Here is a 15,559-nt window from a genome sequence, read left to right as displayed (position 1 = left end):
TATATAAAGAGTTATAAAACTCTTTTATTTACAGGTTTGTTCAATTTTGAATCTTTCCTGGATCAATCCAATAATATACTACGTGTCCTTTCTTGTTTTTCCACTAGCAACTCGGTAATCCATTACTGGTAGTGGAACATGATGTTCCCATAATATTAGACTGTGACAAATCGACAGAAGCGCGGGTTGAGAAAAATAAGCCTCTTACCGTGTTACACATGTAATAATACCACTTTACTACCTGCAACAATGACGGCTTACTAAAAAAATATGTGCCCTACCTACCCCTTCAGTAAATAGCAGAGTACCATAGCAGAACCAACGTGCCAGAATAATATATTTTAACTCTTTGATGGACACAAAGTCTAGTTGTACGGGCGTCTCTATAGTTGCCAAGAAGATAACTTTGGTTAGCAGCTATACAATTAAGATACTAATTTCTTGCAGTCTGTGGATTAAAACATGAGTGTATGTATCAGTTGTGCTGCTCAGACTGTGCTAGACGGTATAAAGGCAAGGACGAGATTGGGTATGATTTGAACTCACATGACCCTCCTGAAATTCATGTAATATATTAACTCCACTTGGGGAAGTATCACTCAATTCTAAAGATCAATATATGGTATTTGTATATGGTAACAAAAAAAAGTCCTTCATTCATATCTCCTTATGCTGATAGAGAGATTATATATATATATATATATATATATATATATATATATATATATATATATATTATATTACTGGAAATGTTGAAATGTTAGCCATATGTTTGGAGAGTTGGCTAAATCTTTGCTCTTTCCAGAAAAGAGTAAAAATATATGTCCTTAGTGTCAGATTATCTAAAATCTTATGTCAGTAATATCTTAACCTTTTGCACTCTCTGGTGATATCATTAAAGGGAAGAACTCATGTCAAGGTAAGGGAATGAAAGCCGTAGAACTGAGGATCACAAATCAATGACCTTTTTAAATAAGGATGCTTTAGATTCCGGTTCTGCTCTTTCCCGTACAAGCTCATGTTACTCTACTATACTGTATATAAAAACTCTTTGGGGGTTATATATAAAAGTTTCTGTAGTATAAATGTTGAAAATATGACGATATATTGATATAGGAAACAAATGCACGGACCATTCCTTTGCTGTAGCGATAAGATCATTTTTAAATTTGTACCCGTTTATCATTTGATACGTTAACCCGTTGGTGTCTAATAACACTGTACATGTTAATATATTTCTTTATCTTCCAAAATAACTATTCTTTGTTTGTAGGTAAATTAGAGTTCACCCATAGTTGCTCATGAACAGTGATTATTACTGGTTAAAATACATAATCCTGAATGTAACAAAGTTATTGACCTACATTGCTAGCAAACGTGTGGGTAAAAAAATATGTTGTAGGTTACACATGCCATAGTGTAAAGCTCGAAAAGAAGTTGTACTATATTTGTTAACAATGGAATGACCCAATTCATTTTAATGGTTATTAAATGATGCACCCAGATCATAATTTATTTATCTCTATCTATATCTATACACACACACCTATAATATGCATGAAGTCAATATATGTTCACGAGCTCTTAAGAAGAAAAATTCCACACTTTACCTCCATGCCCTCTTTAAACTGATTTACAGCTCACCGAAATAACCAGAAATGTGAACATGGGAGCTTTCCTCAGCTCGTAAACACTTGCACACTGCCCTGGCGGTTTGCACCCCGTAAAGAAATAAAAATTAACTGCTCAGAATGAAACATCTGGAAATGCACAAGGCACATGCAAAGCGATGGGTTCAAACCCAGCCTAGATATAAGTTAATAGCTCCCCACGTACCGGCGACTTTTCTCAAAACCTATACTGATAGAGAATGGCGAGGGTTTTTTTTTTTTTTTCTAGTGGGTTAAAATATAAGACAATAAGAAGCCAACAGACCTGCTTTATACTTAATTATATCTGCAGCGATGAAAAACACAAAAGCACTGCAAAGATAGTCTTTGCGAGAAAAACTCCACAAGCTGCACATGATAGACGTCTACACCGAGAATCACAACAGGTACCCAGGACTTTAATATCTGTCACTTGGAGCATGCACTTGTTTCTGGAGGAGGCTACAACTGAATATTTACAAGGAAGAGCACATACTTCTTGTAAAAGTTTCCTACGGCCATTATTATGTCGGGCAAGAACATTCAATTTGTAACTATGGAAATAACAACTCAATTGTGTTAGTGTATAACTATGCTTGTACTACCCCCGCACTCTTGACATCTAACAGGAAATGTTACATTAAAGACTTCCTCTACCAAAATGGTCATAAACAGAGCGAAAATCACATTACACAAACAAGGTAGGGTAGTGGTTGTGAATTCATGAAATTAAAGAGTAATCGTAGAAAATGCACACGTGGTGTTTATTCACCATTATTGTACCAAGGAACTCTTGGCACAAGAGTTTGCAGGAGCCAACTTCACTATACATTATGAAGGGCCAACACCAGCAAGGAGGGCCCAGCTAGCCCTGTATAATGCCTAATACAACAGGTGGATAAATCTCATTGTTTAACATACAGGGCTAGCTACGTTCTTCCTGCAGCAGAAGCTCACCGGGACTGGCCCTTTATATTATAAAGCGATGCCAAGAAGCTGAAACCACAACACTCCGGCAAACTCCCAATAAATCCCAGCAATAAGATAATTACTCCAAAAGATTCTAGTCAGCAGGGGAAGTGTGTTATGAAAAATTCATGTAAAGGACGGTTTTGAGAGAGGCCTCTACAGGTAAAAAAGTGTGACCAATTACTTATACCAATTAATGCAAATCCAAGGTTGCCGCAAAAAGGTTTATGATGAGATGATGCAACCTGTAGAGTGTCCCTCTGGTAAAGTGTCTGGACACCTAAAAGTACATCGTAAGCAATTTCATTTAGTAAAGAATCTTTGTAATTCTGGCACATGTGAAAGGTAGGACACGTTAATGCATAAGAAAGCTGAGATGTGCCCCCTTGCAAAAGCCAGGGCTACTTTTCATGCTCATAAAGTACTTTAGCATGACTTCTTCTTTAGCGAGGCTGTCAGGGACAGAAAACCGGCCTTTAAATTTTGATTCTTAAGACGAATCCACAAAGCCCAAAAAGAGTTAATTAAATCCCCATTTACAGTGCAGATCTCATTGGTACATACACAGTAATTACAATGTAGTAGCTAATTATGTGTTCAATCAGTTTTCCTTGGCTCTGTGTACATTTGCAGCCACTTGCGGAGCCATGATAAAAAGCCAACCGCTATCTGCAGAAATAGACTGTGATTCCACCTAAACACTGCTCTGTGAGACACAATTTTTATTGTTTTAAAATAAACATACACCATTGCCTAAACTACATAAAAAATACGTTAAAGAATAACAACTTCTGTCACCACACTTCTCCATTATATGCTTTGGTACAAAAGAAAATCACTATTTCATGAAATCTCTCTTTATTTTTGTTTATGTGTATAAAAGGGAAACGAAAGAGACTTCTTACCTCTCCCCAAACCTTCCTCAGACAGCAAGCCACATAAATGATCAACGGCAAGTAATAAATTATGGGGGACTGAATGAAGAATGAAAAGCATCCTCATCACACTTGGTTCCCTGGATCGTAGCTACTAGCCAATGGGACACCAATCAGACACTAGATGGTCTGCACCTAGACACAGCTCAAATCTCTCACCCATCCCCCCCTGTGAAAGACAAGACCCTTAAAGAGACAGATCTCCGCTGTCCTGCATGGGAATCTCTGTCATCTGTAGTCACCCATTGTACAGCCTCAGCCAGCTGTCCCTGATGTGGCCTTTCTTTTCCGCACAGAGAAAACAGTGATGTCTGGCTGCAGTCGTTTTATTTTTAGGCAGCTGGGATAACAGAAACTCTCTGCAAGTGACGTATTGGTGAAACAGCTGATATTTGACCAGCGTTCTGTCAATGCTAAGATTTTAAAGCCATGGTAATGACCATTTTAGTCCAAATTAATGAATTCATATGTAGGAATGTAGCATTCCATTGGAACACGCTGTAGATCTTCAACACTACGGCTATGGCTAATGGGAGCCGAGGGTCATTTGCAGTTGAAAATCCACCCCAGCTAAAATGTCACGCACCAAGCACCGACTTTTACACCGACTATGGCACGGCTACAGATAAGTACTTTAAATTTACTGAAATCTGTAGTCATTTCAGCTAGTAAATAAGGAAAATAACCACAGGGGTAAAAAACAAAGAATTCTGGTGCAATATGGTAAAATTGGTGTGGTCAACAAGTGAACGCAGCACTATGTTTGTAGAAAAATAGCATGAGTAAGTTAAGACGATGAAGGAATTTAAACATCCATGGACAATTGGATGCTACCGTAGAAACATTTGGGGTCAAATTGTATCGCTTAAAATAACATCAAATAGATAAGAAATACAGTGTAGACGCTGTTAATGTTGTAGATGACTATTGTAGCTGGAAATGGCTGATTTTGTTGCGTTGGCTAATCCAAGTTTTAGTTTAAAAGGCTCATTGATTATTAGAAAAACCTTATGTTACACAGCTAGAAATGTCCTTGTTTTCCATTAAGTTTAAGTGACCCTAAACCTTTGGGTAGTAGTGTGTATCCAGAATCAAAGATGAGAACAATGACTGATTAAGGTCTTTACATCAGAAAAAAGTAGACCAAATGGTTCTTATATCCCGTCATATTCTATCTTTCTATCTACCTGATTTCTGAAGACCCAGGAGGTCATCAAAGTTAAAGAGAGATCCTATCCACCACACCAGTTATTGTTTCACTAAGTTTTTAAGCCTGCCATGTTATGTTCTCAAATGGGGCTTTACTGTGTTTCTATAAGCCTTGTGTAGAGTGTTGGCACTACATAGATTATGTTTTACACTCTGACATGACCCCATACAAGTAAACAACTCAGATAATTGGAGGAATGATGTGTTTTCACAAGGTATGACAATGGATCTTTACACTCCAGAACAGACACACAGCTGCAAAGGATCGGATGTTGGCTTGTCAAAGCTTTACTGGTTCATGAGACAAAGCTTTACAGATTTTTTTGAGCATCTGTCTTTTTTGTACATATTATGGAGCCCCTGTTGCCAAATAAAGAAATCTAAATTTTCCTTATAAATTAGCAGTTAGTTGGTGCAGAACCTATAAATCTCAAAAAGTACATTTTGTTCTTAAAGCTTCTCATCTTCACTCATCTCCAAAAGGGACATTTTCATGGCCTAAGAAAACACAGCAACACATACCAACCAGAACAGTATCATATATTGCACCACATAGTTTAACGCGCTGTCCCATTATTTGAAATCTTTCAAATGTGAACAGAATACGCTTTAGTATGTCTGTCATTTTATTCTTTCTACCACATAAAAAATTACATTATTTTTAAAAAAAAGCTTTCTTAGTTTCTGTGCGACATCCTATCTGTGCACGCTTTTGTGCCACGTGACAATTCACCATTCTGTGAAAAATCATGAATGGGGCTATGTTTTATGTGATCAAAGAATGATTTCTAGAAAGGGTTCGGAATGATAATGTTAACATTACACTTAGTTATAAAATCACTTATATCTGTAGGGTAGGTGAAACAGTAACGCTAGTATCACTAGAAACAAAAATGTTCTATTTTCTTCTAGTTATTTGTAATTCACTTTCTATGGTATGTATGGAATATACAGAACTTGAGTATCCAGAAAAGGGCATTTTGTTATTAAACATACTAGAATATTCAGAGCAGATAAAAAATAGCAACAGTATGGCATATTAACCACCCCTAATACAAAATGATAAGATAAAAAAAAAAAAAAAAGATTAGGTCTAGTGTCTAGATACCAACAAAAAGCAAGGCCTCTGTCAATGTATGGTAATGCTGTCAGTGTCATCATTGACCAAGATTGCAGGACAGGTCTAAATCTAGACTACAGTAAGTGAAGCTGATATTTGGCCTAGAGTACCCTCTAAGGCAGACCTGGGCAAAGCACGGCCCGCGGGCCACATCCGGCCCGCTGAATAGCTCGGACCGGCCCGCAAAGAGTGTCCTGGTGACTCACCAATGAGTCCGGTGTCACCCCCCGCCCCGGTCACTTACCTTAAACTCCTGTGTTGGAAGCGTTTGTCTCGGGTGCCGGCGCTTTACGCTGGGCGCCGGCATATGACGTCAGACGCCGGCGATCAGCAGTGAAGCGCCGGCACCCGAGACAAACGCCTCACGCTTCCAACACAGGAGTTTAAGGTAAGTGACCGGGGCGGGGGGGGAGATCCTGAGAAGGGGGGGTTAGGGAGTTAGAGGGGAGATACTGAGAAGGGGGGGTTAGGGAGTTAGAGGGGAGATACTGAGAAGGGGGGTTAGGGAGGGAGGTCTTACTGTGTGTGTGTCTTACTGTGTGTGTGTGTATCTTACTGTGTCTGTGTGTGTCTCACTGTGTCTGTGTGTGTCTTACTGTGTCTGTGTGTGTCTCACTGTGTCTGTGTGTGTCTCACTGTGTCTGTGTGTGTCTCACTGTGTCTGTGTGTGTCTCACTGTGTCTGTGTGTGTCTTACTGTGTCTGTGTGTGTCTTACTGTGTCTGTGTGTGTCTTACTGTGTCTGTGTGTGTCTCACTGTGTCTGTGTGTGTCTCACTGTGTCTGTGTGTGTCTTACTGTGTCTGTGTGTGTCTTACTGCGTGTGTCTTACTGTGTTCATAGCTTATTCAGTTATTGTAATAAATATTTTAGCCCATTTTTTAGCTCAAAATATTTTTTCCTTTTTTTTCTCCTCTAAAATCTAGGTGCGTCTTATCAGCAGGTGCGTCTTATAGAGCGAAAAATACGGTATGCACTCCGAAGCCTTGTTCATTTTGTTCACTTCTGTGCTGTGCTAATAGTTATTCAGGCCTTACTTATTCAAGCACCTCTACCAATGACGTAGGCTTGAATAACTTTATTAAACAGCACATAAGTTAACAAAATGGACAAGGCTTCGGAGTTTGTAGTTTGTAGAGGTCTGGCCCTCTAAAACCATTCCAATTTCTCATGTGGCCCCATGGGAAAATTAATTGCCCACCCCTGCTCTAAGGCGATCTCTAAAGCAAAAGGTATCCAGGTCAACAAAGTTTAGGCATTGTGTTAGTTCACCGTGCGGTCCATTTCAAAGTTATTCTTCAATTGTGAATGTATAGCTGGGCTTGGGGGCAGATTGACGTCCTTCAACTACATCTCCTGCCCAGGCCGTCCCTAACAGCAACTGGGTTGTGAAACTAGGGTGACCTTGTGTGCCCTCCATCCAGTGTTCCGGTTCTGTGTGGCTCACAGATTAAACAGCCATGCGTCTAGTCTTAGAATTCTGTCTAGCGTCCAGCGTATTACATCACAATGCTGCATTAACATTAGCCCGGTATCCACAAAACTAGTATCAATACGCAAACAAAACCATCACTTAGCCTCTTTCCCGACCTCACAAAAAGAACTACAGCAATCCACAGAGGGAGTACAGGCCTTGGAGATGGATCTGAAAGGCTTCAATTAAGCTGAAAGGAGTTATCTGGTATTTAAATAATTATTGGATGGAAGGAGTAATCGTGGGTCTCTGCTGATTTCTTTCACTGTCATCTTAATGGAGGCTATAAGATTATTATTCAAATGGCTTTGAGATTTCCTTCTGAAGGAAACAGAAAAACGCGAAGACGGCAAGAGCGGGCAGGGACAGATGATTTAACTGTCACCGGCGAGGCTTGGAGAAGCATTATTAGACTTTGCTCATTCCAGCTGTCACTCACTCTTAGACGCAGCACATTATTAGCACACATTTTATGCGCAAGAAATAGAAAAGAGAAAAAAATAGAAAAGGGGGAAAAAACACCCCCCCCAGAAATGACAGGACCAAAGGGACAATTGATATGTCAATGAACACCAGCTGCAGCAGCTTTCATTATGAGACTGATGATGCTGGATTCAGCCCCCCCTTCCACTCCCATCTTTTTTGTATTTTTAGGCATGAAGTATTTGGAGTTTTTTCTTTGTTTGTTGTTAATAAAAAATTCTGCCCCTGGGAAACGTTAACACTTTATGTGCTACAATGCCGACAGATATGTATGGCAAAAAAAGTCTGTTGCTAATATTGTTTATGGTATGTTCCCTTTAACACCAGTCTGAGATCTCACTCTATATTTACCACTAATCCAAACAAAGCAAAACTTCAGAATTAATAAAAGAAAAAAAGACAGGTTGAGGCTTTTTTTTCTTCAAACAATTCCCTATTTTTGTACAAACATCTCATGTGTACCACATTATCATATCAGGGAACTTTCCAGGGTTCCCAGGTGGATCTGTTTCACTTCAGAAGGGGCACAGGGATAGCCCCCAACAGACTTAAGGATAAGATCTGGATGGAGACTGGTGCAATCTGGTTGGGAAGCGAGCATGGTCTGTATGTCTAGGCTGCTAGCATAGCACTGAAGTAAAACAATGGCATAGGATGCAGCATCCACATTTTGCTGCTCTGATTCAATGCACTTCAAGGTGGCTCCATGGGAGCTGCCATTGAGTTTTGTGCTGAAAAATAAGTCCTTTCACAGGTTTAGGCGGTCGAGGGAGATCTACTGATCCCTCTAAATAGTGCATGATCACCACTGCAAGGACAGTCGGCCGACTTGGGTAACGTTCTTGAAAATCGGGGCCGTCCCATGCAAAATAGAACACTTGGGAGGTATGCTGTACACGCGTACTCTACATATCTTTTCTAAAATGGGAAAATTTGTGAGTTCTACACTTAAGATTTCACAGTACTACTTGAAACTACTTCAACTCACAGACAGGCAAGATAAATACACAGCAATTAACACATACTGCGAATAGAAAAGCTTGTTAAGACTTTTAAAGGTTATCATGGATTTAAAAAAAAACAAACACAAAAACAGACTTCCGAGCACAAGCGCAGACTTAATATACATTGGGTTCCTTTTTTCATGGGTTCCATCGCATTTTTGCATCATAAGGACTAACATCTAATGAAGTCAATTGAAGATTAGAATTGCAAATTGCTTTGCTGCTCAAAAGCTACAAGATGGGTTCCCATTTACTTCAATAGGCAATTACTAAGTTGAGCTTCTAGCATATTAGTGTTCTCATGGAACATGTGGCTACAGTTTTAAGCTTTATGCTACAGAGCAGCACAAGACTATAAAGGTAATAACATGGTATGGCAGCAATGCAAGACGTTCACCATTTTGTACTAATAGGATAATACAGTTAGGCACTGAAACATATCTTTAAAAGTATGGAGACATCAAAAAAGGGAACAGTCAAAAATAACCAGTAGTTGCTAGTTAGCTTTAACTCATATTATAAATAAAACTGGATAGAAAAGGTACTTTTAGTAAAGTAGACATATACAATGTATAAAAGGTCACACTGAAGGACTTTCGAAAAGGATCTTCTCTCCACTGTTACCTGTATAGAAAAGGTACTTTTAGTAAAGTAGACACATACAATGTATAAAAAGGTCACACTGAAGGACTTTCTAAAATGATCTTCTCTCCATAACCAGTGGATTATCCAATCAGCAAGGCGATTTTCCACCAGAATCACTTTAATACACTACCCCAATGTGGTCTCTGATTCCATCAGTAGATAATGGCAAGATAGACAACAAGGTCTAGTACATTTTTCTCCACAGCCCATCGATGAAGAAACTTTCATGGATTATAGTGTAGGTACAGAGTGCGATTACATGGATATTAAGCACCGGACTAGTATGAGGAAAGTCACACCAATTTTTCATACATCAAGACGTATAATACAATAAAACATACTAATTACATTATATACCACAACATATGTGTGAATGATGTGTTTTCTCTACAAAGGTTTGTACTACACACAGACAGCACACATGAAATATTTCATGCGCGGTCTAGGATAACAGAAATGTGATACAAATTTCTGTGGAATTTTCCCATGAACACCATGGTGATTAGCAGGCCGGGCTCGTAATAATTTTCAGGGTGACTCCACGTCAGACACACAAGCTGCATCCAACTGCTACAAAAAAGAGGGAGGTAAATATCACAGCTTATTACACTTTATTCACGCTATAGCTACCATTTACAAAGAGCCTGAAAACTAGCGAGGGAATGATTCCAAAAATAGCTTCCCAATTATACTCAGAAGCATCCAAGTGAGTTAGGAAAGATTGGAAAGGGGGTTTAGTACCAGGAAGGAGCAAGAATCTCCATTAGTTGCTTTAAATCTTTAAAAAGCAGTTGGAACAGTTTAACATTACTTTCATACGCTCCCACCTTTTATAAAAAAATCTTCCAAGATTACCACAAATGTATCAAACAATTTCATTAGATCTGGTTATGTGCACCATGTAATGATGTGGTCAATGACGTATGGTGCTTATGATGGTATGGAGATCTCATTCTGGACCTTATAAGATGCTATATGATATTATGTGATGCCATTTCACTAAGACTCCAGTCGACTGTTAACTATAGAGATTTAAAGGGATTTGTCATAAATTTGAGTTTTGCACATGAGGCAAGATTTTCCATTAAACAAAAGCAGGCATCAAGCCAAAACACAACAATGAGGGTGGGAGGTCTGCAATCTCGGTTAGATGTCAATTTTCTGAATCGTTTTGTGCCATGCAATTGCCCTCAAACAGCAGGGTTGAATTTCATGACCCTAGAAATTATGTTTCTTTGCTACCTTTTGGCGCTTCATGCTGTGCCAGGAAATTTAGCACATTTCACATCTACATACCACTGACTTATCCACATCATCCTCTCTACATTGAAATCATGCACACCCAAGAAGGCCTCACCGTCTGTATTATTACGCCTCAACCTCCTCATAGAACATAAGCTTGTAAGAGCAAGACCCCCCTCCTTCTGTAACAGTATGTTTTCATGTGTGTTAATGTTCATTTTCACTCTCCCCTTATTGTAATGGTGAAAGACAGGACCCCTCGTCCATTTTACCCAGAGGGGTGCTAACTTTAGTCCCCCAGCTTCATGGGATCTTAAGGTGGCCTTGCGGGAGCTGTAACGGAGGTTTGTGCTACTGATTTTACAGCTCCCTGGGCTGGTCAAGGGAGAGCAGAAGCTCTCCACAACTGTTTCATGGTCCCCATGATTTTTTTGTGTGACACTGGGAATCTAAGCAGGACAGCTGGACAGTGCACACAAATTTTGTAATGTCCTTTGAAAACAGGCACCCTTCGGAAGTATGCATTTATGGTATGACATTCCAGGAATTAATAAAATAATAATTTAAAATAAATTTTTATCTGTCCAAACCGAAGAAAAATATATTTATCATTACTGAGTTCACAAAATACTGGTATGAACCAATGCATGCAATTTAGGCAAACAAATAAACAGGTGTATAAGCCACATGGTTACATAGGAGGATGTTCAAGCATTACATTTGAAAAAAAAAATATATTCTGGTTTGCACAGATTCTGCTGACTTTGAGTTGAATTTTGTCAAAAACAATCACTGCTGATTATATTTACATTTTAAATGTCAGCAAAGCTGTTAAAGAGATAGTTTACTGTCCCTGACAGTTCCACTAAAGAACAATAAATACTATAGCACATACCTAAGGGAGAAGCTGCGTCCAACAATTCTCACCACTGACTGGCTGCTTCAAGCAGCCAATCAATGGCAGGAAAGCACTAATTAAAATCAATAGAATAGTGTCTATTGAAATGGCAGAAATATGTTTATAAATTAAAATGTATAAATACACTATTCTGTGAATAAATGTCTTACTTGGCTACATAAAAGAACTGTCAGGTAAATGTCCCTAGCCAAAGGAAAGTACGGTATGATGTTTTGATGAACAGAACTCACAGTAGTATAGACAACATATGGAGCGGTGTGGTGATATTTAATCTGGAATTTAATCTAGTCTGCCCACTTCAGCATCAATTCCTTCAGGACTTTGTCAAAGTCACACAATGTTCCCTATGCCTCCTTCCGATAATCCACTGAGGCCTAAACCTATGTGTTAATGCTAAATACCCTAGGGCAGGTATATAAACGTAAATATTATTTTCTCATTAATGGAAGAAAAGCCATTTTCCTATTTTTCGCGTGTTCCCCCCCCCACCCCAACAACATTTAAAAGACAGACTAAGCAGCTCAGGAAACCAGTGTCTGAAACCAACAGGATTACATGTAAAGAAACCTCTTTTCAGCAGGCATTACTTCAGCCTACAATAAGGGACAGAGAAACTAAGTGAATTCTCAGCTGTACTCCATTCACCTGGCTGGAGTCATAATACCTAAAAGCACAGCACCACTGCTATCCTCTTAAAATACTCTCGTACAGGGGAGATATTTACCAAGCTGTGATAACCCGTAGATATTTCTTTCGGGTAAAAATGCCTATTATTTTGAACCTACATTTTATACCAAATGTATGAACATGTTCCTCTAGATACTAACGCAACTCATTTTTGTTCAGAATTTGTTGAGTATAAGGGTATTATATACATATACGATTATCACCATGGTAATATTATTATATATTAATAATATATAATTATTACCATGGTAATAGCATCACCATAATATAGCAATATAGCATAATAGCATCCACCAGCAACAAAACAATAAAAAAATGACACTATAAGTGTTATTATGTGCAATTCTGGGGAAACGTTGTTAAATATAGAAAAGCAAAAAGCAAATTCTATTGGTTCCTAGGGTGACTGCAAATTTTTCCAGAATTTCTCTTGGTACATAACCCACGATGTACATTTTCTTTGCAACGTGCTTCGGTCTCAAACGAGACTGGCTGTTGTGCAGAGGCACCCAACGCAAACATAGCACCATCACGATGATGATCATTTGCATTGGGACAATAGATTGTCGGGAAACAAGAAGGTTTCATTTCCTGCAAATCTAGACTTTACTTTGAACAAATAAAAAGCAATACAGAACAGCAGAGGAGGAAAAAAACCCTAATGCTGAAGATCCGCTTTCTGACTGTCCCTGCTGCGTTCCCAGGAGCCTCAAAAGGTGTCTCTGCGTTATCTGTTCAGTTCTGTCACATTCCCTGATTCGTCTGTCAGACAGGTCTGACCTCAGACTAACCCCACTGATCCGTCGCGTTTAAACCAACATTTGTTAACTTTTACTTTTTCCTATTTTTTGGGCCCGTGTTATACGGTCTGTTTTCCCTTTCAGGAACCCAGAGGAAAAAAACGGGAGGATATGCAGTAACTGCAGATACTCGTCTGTTTGGCATGTTATCTTTGGGAAACCGGAATACTTAGATCATTATTATTATTACTACCATGACTGGTCTGTAAAATAACAATACCACAACACGAGAAGAGTTTAGTCTTTTAAACTAAAGTTAAGTTATTTAAAAAGGCTGAAAGGATTTATGAAGAAAAAGGTTTTCTTCAAAGTGATCAGAAAAGGAGAGGGGGGGGGGGTGAACTATTATACTAAATTTTGTAGACTATGCAACAGAGCATAATGCAGCTCTCTAGAGCAGGATAATATTACCTGAGATTATATATTACAGTAAGGGCGCAAAATGTGTTTCAACAAAATACCACTTTTTACAAAAAATAAAAGTGGCATTCTACTTATTAGCTTTGTGGGCTCTGAAACACCTCTAACCAGACATACTGATTTCCAATGGGGCTGTACACGCATGGCCGCGTACTTGAACCACACGTGTGGTCATACCATAACAGGCACCTATAATGATCTGCTAAGCTTTGTGGTCAGATTTTGCTTAGATAAGGTCTGTTTTGTTTCTTAAATTCTTCTGAACACAGTTCACGGTTAAATGTAGCATTTTGACAGCTCAGCTGCAGTGCGTCCCTGGAAATGATTATGAAATAAGTAAAACTTAGCAATGAATGAATTCCCTTAGGGCTTTTGATGCACAGCACTAATGTTAATGTATTAGCAGAACTACTGGGCATCAATTAGAAAAATTATATTGAACGCACATCGTTACTTAGTTACCAAATTGCATAAACTTGGACATATAAAAATTCACCAAGACATCAATAGAAGGTAGCTACATTTTTAATTAGGACCAGGGATAAAATGGCACTATTACAGTGAGTTAGAAAAGGATTGTAAGCTTGCGAGTAGGGCTGTCTTCGGTTTGTCTTAGTCTGTCAATTCTAGTCCTGTCATACACCATGAATATACGTACTGTATGAAGTGCTGCGTAAATTGTTGGTGCTATATAAATAAAAGATAACAATAATAATGTTGCCAAGATATTAAGCTCCCAGTCTACATAATTGTTTGGGCCACATTTTACCTATCGATGTAGGAACCATGGAGAAGAGCGATTGCCAAATCAAGCACACATTTGAAGTGGGCACATTAACCTAAAAACCTTTCCAGAATCCAGTTCTGCTGCGTAAACTGCCTATAACTTTTGTTTATGGTTTTTCAATCTTCTCATTGTCTTTCAAAACTTGGAGTTCCGCTTGGTCTGAGGACATTTTGGGCAGCATGCTCGGGTCCAACCAATAGGTAGATGTCCAGTTGTTACTGTCATACATCTTCCACAATAAGAAGGCATACCAGGGGCATGCCTAGAGTATTTAGTACCAGGGGAGGATCCTATATTTGGCCCGACACACTTTTAAATGTGAAAACACCCACGCTCTCACTCATGCTCTCACACACTCACTCTCTCTCTCTCTCTCTCTGTCAAACACTCACCCACTCTCTCTCACTCTCTCAATGTCTCCATACCTTCTTATCCGCTGACTGCTACAGGAAAGGAGATACCTCAGCTTGTTCTCTTGCCTCTTCTTCTGTTTTTCTTTGTCAGCTTCTCCCATGTCTTCTCTCTTTGTCCGTTCCTCCATGAACCAGGCCTGGTTCGTGGAGAAGCAGATGAAGAAAGAAGGCATGCTGAGAAGCAGAAGAAGACAGAAAAAAGAAGACAGGGACACAGAAGTGGGACATTGCGAAAGAAAGTGAATTTCCGCGAGACTTGGGACCTCTGTGTGAGCTCATGTGAAGTGTACTTCAGCAATAGATCAGAGGGATAGAATACTGATATTTCCAATGCCCTAAAAATTTTGAGAAAACAGCTTGTATGTTAGAAAAAATGATTTTTAATATGGTCTTAACAAGATCCCGTCTATCATTAGTACACCAAAACGAGTGTTCCTCAAACGCAGCAAGAGAATATCGCTCTGTTGGCCCCTAGTCACAGCTGGTTGGTTGGGATGCAAGCCTATAAACTGCTAGTGGAGAACAGTGGAAAACAAGTTATGTCTCAATAACAATATAAAATGTCTTTCTGAAAATTCCAACAGCAAATTAAAAATAACCTTGGCTCATTTCAGAGAAGAAGTTTAAAAGTAACAAATAAAAGAGATTATATTTTTGTGGCAACTTAATTTTTCTTTTTTATTTTGATTTTACATTTAGTTACCAAGTAACAAAAAACGTTTCTAAGGCATATGTATTAAGGCATTTTGGTTAAGTAGTGATTCTGGAGAAATCGGTATATGAAAATTCCTTTATAATTCTAGAT

The sequence above is a fragment of the Sceloporus occidentalis genome, unplaced genomic scaffold (assembly GCF_023333645.1).
Source record: "Sceloporus occidentalis isolate IW3139 unplaced genomic scaffold, rSceOcc1.0.p SCAF_33, whole genome shotgun sequence".
NCBI classification, from domain to species: domain Eukaryota; kingdom Metazoa; phylum Chordata; class Lepidosauria; order Squamata; family Phrynosomatidae; genus Sceloporus; species Sceloporus occidentalis.
Note: the sequence above shows the minus strand (reverse complement) of the source record.